Here is an 11,176-nt window from a genome sequence, read left to right on the forward strand (position 1 = left end):
AGGTATGGCTGGTACTGGTAGGTCTCTGATTTCCTTGTAGTAGCCTAGCCTTTTTTTTTTGCAACAGGAAGTGACTCTAGTGTCTAGCCGTCCTGATTAAGGGTGGGACATTCTTGACCCCCATTGGGAGGATGAGGGGAGGGGAGGGGAGGGGGGGCGGGGCAGTGCGGGGTCACGATGTGGACTGGAGGCGTGACGGCCGTGGGGAGCAGGTGCTTGTACCCCCCGCCCCCTCCAGTCTGTCCGTCCCCCCGCCGGAGAGCAGAGCAGAGGAAGCCCCACCTCCCTCCCTCCTCCCCGGCTCCAGCAGCAGCCAGCCGGCGGGCCGCCTCTCTCTCTGCCTGTGCTGCCTCGCTAGGCGGCGGAGCTTCCTGCGTGACAACACCAGTATACAGACGGACTGCCTCTATTCTCCACGGAGGGATGGACCCGCGCTGCGCTCGCCACTAGCGGAGGGAGATATTACTCATTTGGAAACACTGGAATAGCCCCCTACCCGTTTGCGGTGAGTGTTGATCTGTACTGTAGTTAGATTTACAACCCGGAGGTTGTTTGTGATGAACGAGCGGAGCGCGCGGACACGGGTTTGTTCAGGAAGTTATTACGATGTCGAGGAAACGGCTTGGCGTTTCTCTTTTTTTTCCCTCGAAGCTCGGTGCCGAGCCCTTGTGTACTTGTGCGTGCTGCTGTGCTGCGTGCGTGTGCGCGCGGCGAGTGTGTGTGTGTGTGTGTGTGTGTGCGCGCGCGCGCATATGTGCGAGAGAGAGAGAGAGAGAGAGGGAGAAAGAGAAACAAGAGTGTCCGTGTGTAATAGAATGAGAAAGAAACAGCCACTCCTGGGCGTTGATTCGGCTTTTTAAACGTAAGTAACAACCCCCGAAATGTTTATATTTCCAAAAACACAGAATAGTCTGACCTCCGAGAATGAAGTTATTGTAACGTTGTTACCGGTGCGCTATTGTTACCCTAAACTAAAGTGTTGCCTGCCTGGAGGCTTTCTGTGTGTTACACACACACACACAGCCACAGAGGTTTACGTCCCATTATGTAAACAACATGATTGTTGGCTGTCGTTGGCTTTTGTATTCGTTTATGCTATTCGTGGCTCAGAGCAGGAAACTATTATTTGAAAGCTGTTTTCTGCTATCTCTCTGCATAGACACGGGCTGAATAAGATGGTGACTGCGATAGTGACACTGGTGACCATTTGGTGATCTCGGGGGTGGGATCTGACTGTGTGTGTGTGTGTGTGTGTGTCTGTTTGTGTGTTTGTGCGCGCGCGCGCGTGCATGTGGGGCAGGTGGACCGTGTTGAATCACTTCCCACGCGCTCCTGTCGCTTCTCCTTAACTGCAGGCGCGCACAACAGCTGCTTCTATGGGATCACACACACACACACACACACACACACACACACACACACACACACACACACACACACACTACTCTCGCTTATCACACACCTCTCGGGTTTAAAAGTGTCAAACAGCGTTGAAGCAACAGGCGGGTGGGCCAGGGCTAGTGAACAGGCTGCACTGTTTGTTTGTTTGTGTGTGTGTGTGTGTTGAGGTTATCTGCAGCCAGTCTTGTTGTGTGTTTTAGCTGCGGCTGATAAGGTTAGCCATGAGTGGATAAGCAGGAGTTGTTAGGCCCTCCTGGTTTGTGACAGGATGATCATGAGGCTGGAGCGTCCTCTGCTTCATAGCTACTGGCTGCTGCTGGAGAAGGGTCATTCATTGCACATGTTAACAGGCATCTGCCCGGCCATGTGGTCAAGCCAGGCCAGTGATTGTTGTTGTGTTGTGACGTTTGGCAACAATGTAACGCTTAAAAATCTTGTAATCAGATGGCCAATAAAAGGCTAGCAGGACCACAGCAGAGCAATTTAGAGAGAGAGTGGCATCAGCAGAGGACCAAAATGCTTGACTCATTAACCAATGAACAACCAGGAAGGGGTTTCGCTCTACTTTTGAATAAAGCTGATAATGTACAATTTGAAAAAAAAAAAAAAAAAACTTTCAAAGTACAACACAAACTGTCCATTTTGCTGCAACTCGACAGTGCTGCTTAATCCAGGACCTTACTTCCTGGAACTCTTGAGAGTAAAAAAACTGGTCCATTCGAGTGAATGGAGATGTCGCGACTCTTCTGTATACACGGCTCTGGACCACAGGCATTTCACACATGCAGTTCCCCAAGGATGGAATGAAAATCCTACGCTCTCCAGGAGGATTCAGCACAGCCTGTAGATGTTCCGCTAAGCAGAAAAATCAATGACATGTTCAGAACAGCCTGCAGTCCTTCAGATGTAAGGTGGTGCACGACCCGGCGCGACCCTAACACACAGTTCTGATGGTAATCACATCGTTATGAGTCGACTGTGCACATTCCACTGTGACCATATGGAGCATGGAGCAGCTTTAACATCAGCCTCGTGCGTCCAACACATACACAACACAGCGTGGGTCTTTACACCCAAAACATCATCCCCATCACTTTAATTTGAAGTCAAATTGATTTATTGGCAAACACGAGGCACACTGTAGAAGCGGTGGAAGCCCTGGTTACAGATGAGTCTCTACACATATTGTAGGTGTGCATGCTTCCAGCTGTCATTGTGCTGTGTGGTGCTGTTACTAGGGGTGTCAACGACGGTTACAACATTTTCTAGCGGACACATGCACAGTTTATTTTTGATGAGAAATGAATGCTTGCGAGTCCAGAACACAGTCAAATCATTGTCAAAACTTTATTTAAAAGGACACACACACACAAAAAGACGTGTAAACGGTTATTGATTTTTCTAAACGGATACGATTTAATATCCGTGTACCCGTGTAGTCGTGTACACGGTGTGACACCCCTAGCTGTTACAGAGGAGTCTGTACATCTACTGTAGGTGGGCATGCTTCCAGCTGTCATTGTGCTGTGGTGACTGCGGGGCTCGACAGCAGCTGTGTGTGTGTGTGTGTGTGTGTGTGTGTGTGTGTGTGTGTGTGTGCTGTGTAAGTGTGTGTGTGTGTGTGTGTGTGTGTGTGCAGCAGAGGCTTGCTGACAGTTTGTCTGTGGCGACAGCACCTGGCTCTGTTTAGAGAGTGATTAGGAGTCCCTGTGCTGTTTACACAAGGAGCCCGGAGTTAAAGGTGACCCACTTTGCATTTCCTTATCAACAGCCAACATTGATAGCTTTGAATAGCACAGACTGTAGAGACGCCTTTGCATGCGTTTACATAGCTCCCTATGGCACAGAATGGGTTTACATAGCTCCCTATGGCACAGAATGGGTTTACATTGCTCCCTATGGCACAGAATGGGTTTACATTGGGACGTGTTTGACTGGCCAGGCTTAGGCTTGACTAGTAGCAATACGACAATGTCCTCCTTAGGTGGTATGAAAATGTGGGTGCAGAGACTACTCCCTCTGTCTGTGTGTGTGTGTGTGTGTGTGTGTTGGCCTGAACAGGGTTGTGTGGTCTGCCTATATGATGGAAGAGAAACCACTGTAGGATGTTTGGGTAATGAGGGTTTTCCTTGGCCAAGTCTACTCTCTTCTGCCTCTCTCTCTCTCTCTCTCTCTCTCTCTCTGTCTGTCTGTCTGTCTCTCTCTCTGTCTCTCTCTCTCTGTCTGTCTCTGTCTCTCTCTCTCTGTCTGTCTGTCTCTCTCTCTGTCTCTCTCTCTCTGTCTGTCTGTCATTCTCCCTCACTCTCTGTCTGTCTCTCTGTGTCTGTCTGTCTCTCTCTCCCTCTCTCTCTGTCTCTTTGGGTAAGTCTGTTGGATTCTGTGGTGATAGGGTAATGTGGGCCTTGTTTGACAGCCTTTGACTACAGGCGCCGGGATGGAGAGTTGAGTGAGTGAGTGAGTTGAGTGAGTGAGTGAGCGAGTTGAGTGAGTGAGTGAGTGAGTGAGTGAGTGAGTTGAGTGAGTGAGTGAGTGAGTGAGTGTCAGAATCCCCTATTGGCTGTAAAAACGGATAGTAAAAGGTAAGCTGTAAACAGGATGGCTGGTGAAGACAGCTGAATAAACATTCACAAAGCATTTGTCTCAGGGTGAGACAGCCAGATAGACACATCACCTCATTTACACCTGGTTTTTAAATGTGACCTGTATCCAGATACGTTATCTGGATAATGGTCGCATTTAAAAACCAGGGGTAAATGGGGCGAATGAGATCTGGACACAATGTGAGGCCATTTCCACCTGGCATTAACATGTGTTTTCACATGTTAATGCGTCAGATTGCAATCAGATTGTGCTTGACCACTTGAAAGTACAGGTGTAAACGCCCCCAAGACACATTGAAGACGGATTGCAATCTGATCGGACAACCCACCTCCGGAGGTGGTCAGGGATGCATTGTGACCACATTGAACACAAGTGTAAATGCAATGTGTCCTCTCAATCTGCATACAGCAACTGTATGCGGATTGAGAGGACACCCATTTTGGGTGATCAAATTGCCATCAGATTGCAATCTGATCACTCAAAACGCATGTGAACGCCAGGTGTAAATTAAATCAGGCTAATGTGGTCAAGCACAATCTGATTGCAATCTGATGGCAGAAAATGCATGTTAATGCCAAGTGTAAATGGCCTCTGTGAGCCAGCCCCCACATGTGGTCAGGCAGATCTGATCACATCCCCACGGTGCATTTACACCTCGCATTAGCATGCATTTTTCCTTATTATCCAGATAACTAACTGTTTAAATCTAAAATAGTAGCCGGCCAGACAGAGGCCAGTAGCCGGCCAGACAGAGGCCAGTAGCCGTCCACACAGAGGCCAGTAGCCATCCACACAGAGGCCAGTAGCCGGCCAGACAGAGGCCAGTAGCCGGCCAGACAGAGGCCAGTAGCCGGCCAGACAGAGGCCAGTAGCCGTCCACACAGAGGCCAGTAGCCGTCCACACAGAGGCCAGTAGCCGTCCACACAGAGGCCAGTAGCCGGCCAGACAGAGGCCAGTAGCCGGCCAGACAGAGGCCAGTAGCCGGCCAGACAGAGGCCAGTAGCCGGCCAGACAGAGGCCAGTAGCCGGCTATTTAGCCGGCAACTGGCACTTGGGGAACCCCCTGCTCTGTGTGGGAGATCAAGCCAAACCTGCTCTGTAAGCTGGGCCTATAAGACCGTTGGGAAGTACACGCACACATACACACACACACGTACACACACACACACACACACACACACACACACACACACACACACACACACACACACAGCCAAGCCGGGTGTCCTTGTGTCACCCGGCTTGGCAGTTAAACAGTTCTTAACTTTTCACCTTGTATTGTGTGTGTGTGTGTGTGAGTGGGGGTGGTGTGTCGATCCATGCTTTTTCGAGGATGGTCAGGGTGTGGCGCTCATTTGCCTACCGTGTCGACTGACACACAGCTGAATCCACCTGCCAGTCTGTTTCATGGAAGCTTAGGATGTATTGTTCACTGTATTGTCATTGTTATTATCACTGCATAGCCATATTTTCCTATCTCTCCCTGTGTGTGTGTGTGTGGGGTGGGGGGGGGGGGGGGGGGTGGGGGTCAAGCAGATGTTATCAGTCACCTGACTTGCCCCACTGTGCTTCAGGAAAGAGACACCTGACCTCACACTGATCTTGGTAAAGAAAAAAAGACAGAAGCATGTGTGCACACACACAGCACAGAAGAAGAGTGGGGGAGTCTGTGCTCTCTTCTTCTCTGCCGTTTAACGCTCATTTACCCCGGCCTAACCCCACGCTGTTTATTCTCCTTCAATTTGCTGATTGTATCTGTGTTTGCACTGTTGTTTCCATGCTCTATTACTATCGTGGACGGTGGCTTTCTGTTTATCTGCCAAACCGTGGGCATTTTTGCTTTCATGCTATTAAAGTGAATGAGAAATAGGGGCCAATTGAGTTAGGTAGTCACTCTGCCCTTTCAGAAGCCCTTTTTATTACACAGAGATCCCGCAATATTGCCATGAAGGCCTGCCATTAAGCCGCAGGGTTTCCCCCGGAAAAGTTGCTAGGCCTGGTGGCAGCTATCTCTTGACAGGGGCCGCGCCGCTGGCCAAGTGTCTTTAGTGACAGGGGCCCAGTGCGGCCCAGAGAAACACTGATGGCAGCATTAAGGTAGGGCCCTTTAGCCTCTGTGATCACAGAATCACAGACAGAATCATGATCACAGAATCACAGACATAATCATGATCACAGAATCATGATCACAGAATCATTATCACAGAATCATGATCACAGACAGAATCATGATCACAGAATCATGATCACAGACAGAATCATGATCACAGAATCATGATCACAGACAGAATCATGATCACAGACAGAATCATGATAACAGAATCACAGACAGAATCACACACTTTCCCTAGGCAAATTAGGCACCAACAACTTTGAGTTAACTGCCAACTAGTCTCGCTTGCCAGAATATCTCAGTTTCACGCTGGACCAGCGCAGGAGAGAGTCTGGCTCCTCTTACTCTCACTCTGGTATAGCTGGAGGGGGGAAAAAAATCTGTTATCTTTACAATCATCCACTGAAAGTAGCAAGCAGACCTGCTTGTTTGCTCAATCCAAATCTTCATCAAAACCTGCCATTTTCAGCAGGTAGCTTGCTAGCTTGCTCACTAGCATTGTTGTTTCACAGCGGTGGAGCCATTTGAGAGCGGACACGCAGGGATTTCCCCTCGCTCCGACTGAAATGGTCTGAGGGGGCGGCACTGCAGAGCGAGTGGGGGAGTGACGTGTCGGCAAAACTCCGAATGGTGAAATAAGTTTGCTTGTTTATCCGTTCACCTGCGTCGCGTTGAAGCACTTTTTACAGACTGGCTTCGTTTGATGTGTCCGGGCTTGCCTTCGCTGTCGGCAACGTAAGCAAAATACTTCCACAATTCGCTTCGTGCATTTGCTTAGTCCCCGTCGGGCTGTGACTGAAGGAGGAGGACGGACTGTGGCCAGAGAGCGAGCAGAGAGGAGAGGGGAAAAGCAGCACACCCACACATGAAGCTGACATAGGCTACTGCTCTTATTATCACAAGATCATTTCGCCAGTTTGATGAGATGATTAGATTATGCCCGCTGGAACATTAAGCAACGTGTGTACACCTCGCCCATGAGAGTGTCGCGGAAAATGACTGCACTCGTTTCTCACTAGTATCCGCTAAAGCGCATACCGCTCTTCAGACTGGGTCGAAAGTGGTGAAATGTCGGGGACGACGGGGTCGCGCTTATACCGGCACGGCGCCTTTCTCACATGCAGGCATTACACCACGTTCCGGTCATTTTGCGGTACAAAGCGCATGTGGGAAAAGGGCTATAGAGAGCCAAAGTGAAATGTCACTCCCTGCTTTCTCCCTGTACCAGTGCAAAATATGAATGGCAGTGGACGGAGAATAAGGTTACTTTTTTGATCCCGTTTGAATTGTGCCACGGGGTGCCAACGCTAATTTTGTCAATTTAAAACATAACTTTGCATGTCAAGAAAGTCACCGTTTGTCGTCAAACTGAAACGTAGGGGTTAGTTTAGTATAAAAACGACATAGATCGTGGAAGCTCGTGGCATGTCGCCGGTCTTCAGCTTTGCCGGTAGAGAAAGTGACATCACTTAGGTGACAGTGTATGTAGTCTTTCTGATTTATAACTTCTAGTGCAACAGTTTTGGCGACAAACTGCGACTTTCTTGACATGCAAACTTACGTTTTAAATTGACAAAATTAGCGTTGGCACCCCGTGGCACAATTCAAACGGGATAAAAAAAGTAACCTTATTCTCTGTCCACCGCCATTCATATTTTTCGCAGTGCTGGTACAGGGAGAAAGCAGGAAGTGACGTTTCACTTTGGCTCTCTATTCCCTCAACTGCATTGATAATTAATGTGATTCTCTGATTTGATTTAGACAGCAGACAGCCGCTGCACAGCACTGCCATAATTGCCAGCAACTAAATTGTTATGTTATATAGTCTTATCTATCTATCACTTTGTATAAAATTGCATGAAGTTGCAAACAGATACAAGCAAAGTTGATTCACAGTTCACACACAAGTCAGTTTTATGACATGTCCCAGCAGACCACACCATGCTAGATGTGTGCAGATAGTGTGTTTGTGTAAGTGATGTTTGCTGCTGTCGTTGCTAGCGTCTGATAAGCACCGGCCAAACAAACACAACACAGCAGCAGATAAGACAAACGCACACACTCCATATATACTGGCCTTGCCCTCGCCACACTATCAGCACCAGTTCCTCGGTCTGTGTGTGGCTCTCTGCACGTAGCGTGTGTGTGTGTGTGTGTGTGTGTGTGCGCGCATGTGTGTGTGTGTGTGTGTGTGTGTGTGTGTGTGTGTGTGTGTGTGTGCGTGTGTGTGTGTGTGTGTGTGTGCGTGCGTGCGTGCGTGCGTGCGTGTGTGTGTGTGTGTGTGTGTGTGTGTGTGTTGCTACTTGCTACAGTCACACTCCTGTCCCAGTATAACCCAGTATTGTGCCACTCCACAAAGGCCTTCTTCAGTTGCTATCAGACATCATCTCTCTCTCTCTCTCTGCTTCTATTTCTCAACATATCTCTCCATGCCTGTGTCTATTTGCCTGTCTCACTTCCTCTGTTTCTCCCTCTCTCTCTCTCTGAGGTATCTGCTCCATCAGCTAACTGTCATAGTGTGTGTGTGTGTGTGTGTGTGTGTGTGTGTGTGTGTGTGTGTGTGTGTGTGTGTGTGTGTGTGTGAAGAAGTGAAATGCCTTTTGATCAGCTCAAGCATAAAGATAGAAGATGTAGGTGTATGATTTCAGCAAAATGGAAAAAATGGACGGAATAATGGAATTTGGTAATAAAATGGAATCAACTGTAAAACATGGAATATTGCAGAATTTTCCATAGTTTGGCTGAAATGGATAAAAGTAGGCCTAATTATCAAAAATACGAAGTAGATTATTATTATTACTATTATCGTAGTAACCTAAATGATTTCATAATTGTAAAATGGGCCTAGAGAAATGATTCAGTTTTCGATTGGGGTGTTTTGAGAGGGGGGTCGGTCTTGCGTGGAACCCTTACTGCACCTCACAACTTAGATTTCACCTTGAAAAACATGTTGAAGAGGCTGTCTGAGAGAGCCCAGTCATCAAAAAAAGAAAGAAATATCGCTTCTAACCCCTAAATTAAAGTGGAAAAAAATAAAACTGATTTCATATGGCTCTATGCAGGTGCCTTACCAGTCTTGTGTTCCCCTGGTTGGCCTGGCTTCACATTGCTAAAGGTGATCCATTTTTGGCGTCATTAATTTCGATTTCTGTTGATATTTCCCTCATACTTCATTCTCAGCCTGTCCTCATGAGGAAAACGACAACATGGGTCTGTTTTTTAAGGTGGTAAAAATGACAGATGTTAACGAATGTGACCGCTTGCGGCCGTGTGAGTGAGTGCATGCGTGCAGTCAGTGCACACGCCAGAGTCGGGAGCTGGAACCAGGAAGTAGCGGTGACCTCTGGCAGTCTTTAACGTTAACAATATTGAAATAGTTGGCGCTGACACGTAAGGGAGTAGGGTGGGTTAGATGGATCGTAGCGTCCCCGCCTTTCAACTTCCTCATCGCGAGAGACGCGACGATACGAGTAGAAAATAAGCTATTTACAGGACACAATGCACGCTTAGCAGATGCCCCTATGGCCTCTGTTCCACGCCGTTCCAGCTCTATAATGCTTAGTTTACAGAGAATTCTGTTCAGGGTGAATTTTAAAACATAAACCCAGATGGAAATAAGGTCCAGGTTGCAAAAAAAAACACGGAATTATCCTTTAATGCAAAAAAGATTTATGAGTTTGGGAATTCTTTCTGCTCCTGCTCCTGGGGAATGCCCTTTCACTGTGAACAGTAGGCTCTGTTGAGCCCAGGTCATGGGAGTTGGTCGCGTGGATGTGGTTGGAATATTAATTGATTAATCCGTCTCGTTATCATTCAGTTAAACTGTGATATGGGCCACAAGGAGTCGTGGAAGTCAGGAGGTTTGAAAGAAAGGAACATGTATCTGCAGCACAGAGGCTTCACCATAGACCTGATTCTACATCATGGTTGCACTGCACATTCCATTGCATTGATCCAGCTAATTGCAGAGTAAATGCTAAAACGGACCGTATGGACCCTTCTGGCTGTATTGCCTGGTTGTGGCTTGGCCCAGTCCAAAGTGCGGAGCCACTAGAATGATATATGATGACTGTTCTATGCTGCTAATGAATGGTGCAGTGACACCACATCCCCACAAGGCCCAGGTTCTGTTGGCATGTCCGTGAGAAACCTCGTCTCTGTGGCTACTGGCTAGTCATGTGTGGCCATGGTTGATGGCTGGTTGTCTCCAGCTTGCCTAGAGGCAAGAGGTTCAAAAGGCATACCATACATCTCACACACACAGACACACCCCACACACACACACACACACACACACACACACGCACAGACACACACACACACACGCACAGACACACACACACACAGACACACACACACACACACACACGCGCACACACACACACACACACAGACACACACACACACACGGACACGCGCACACACACACACGCACAGACACACACACACACACACACACACACACACACACACACACACACACAGGAAGGCACACACACATAAGCTCGCCAATTACACCAATTACAAGATTTTAACAGGGCAACTGGACCTTGCTATGGAGTCAAGGGGGTGCTGTGTGTGTGTGTGTGTGTGTGTGCGTGCGTGTGCGTGTGCGTGCGCATGTGCCTGTGTGCACATGTGTGTGGTGCAGCCGCCAGGGAGTCAAAGCCCATGCAGAGCGCAGGGAGTGCTAATTAGCCAACCACAACCTGACAGAGTACATCACAGAGAGAACGACAGAACAGGGAGGAGAGGTGGAGAGGAGGATGCAGTGATGATCAGTGGGTGTAGGGGAGCGAGCAAAATGGTGCTCAGCTCCCAAGGAGGAGAGAGAGAGAGGAGGAGGAGGGTGAGAGAAAGTTGAAAGAAAATAACAGGAATATTTAGCATGCAGTGTTGTCCCCAGGCAGAGAGAGGAGAGAACACATGCAGCTTTACAATACACAACAATGCACTCCATTTCTGTAGGACACAGCTTAGATGGAGGTGTGTGTGTGTGTGTGTGTGTGTGTGTGTGTGTGTGTGTGTGTCTGTCTGTGTGTCTGTGGGTGTGTGTGTGT

General features: G+C 48.4%; 1 protein-coding gene across 2 annotated transcripts in view; it reads left to right on the forward strand.

The window, feature by feature from the left end:
* Positions 1 to 382: 382 nt before the first annotated feature.
* gse1b (Gse1 coiled-coil protein b) overlaps positions 383 to 11,176 on the forward strand; it is a 68,871-nt gene continuing 58,077 nt past the window's right edge. For both annotated transcript variants that reach the window (XM_083650824.1, XM_083650825.1), the window contains exon 1: positions 383 to 505. The gene's annotated coding sequence lies outside the window, so the exon portion shown is untranslated. The remainder of the gene's footprint in view (positions 506 to 11,176) is intronic.

This window comes from Poromitra crassiceps, assembly GCF_964638095.1.
Source record: "Poromitra crassiceps genome assembly, chromosome: 14".
In the NCBI taxonomy this organism is placed as follows: domain Eukaryota; kingdom Metazoa; phylum Chordata; class Actinopteri; order Beryciformes; family Melamphaidae; genus Poromitra; species Poromitra crassiceps.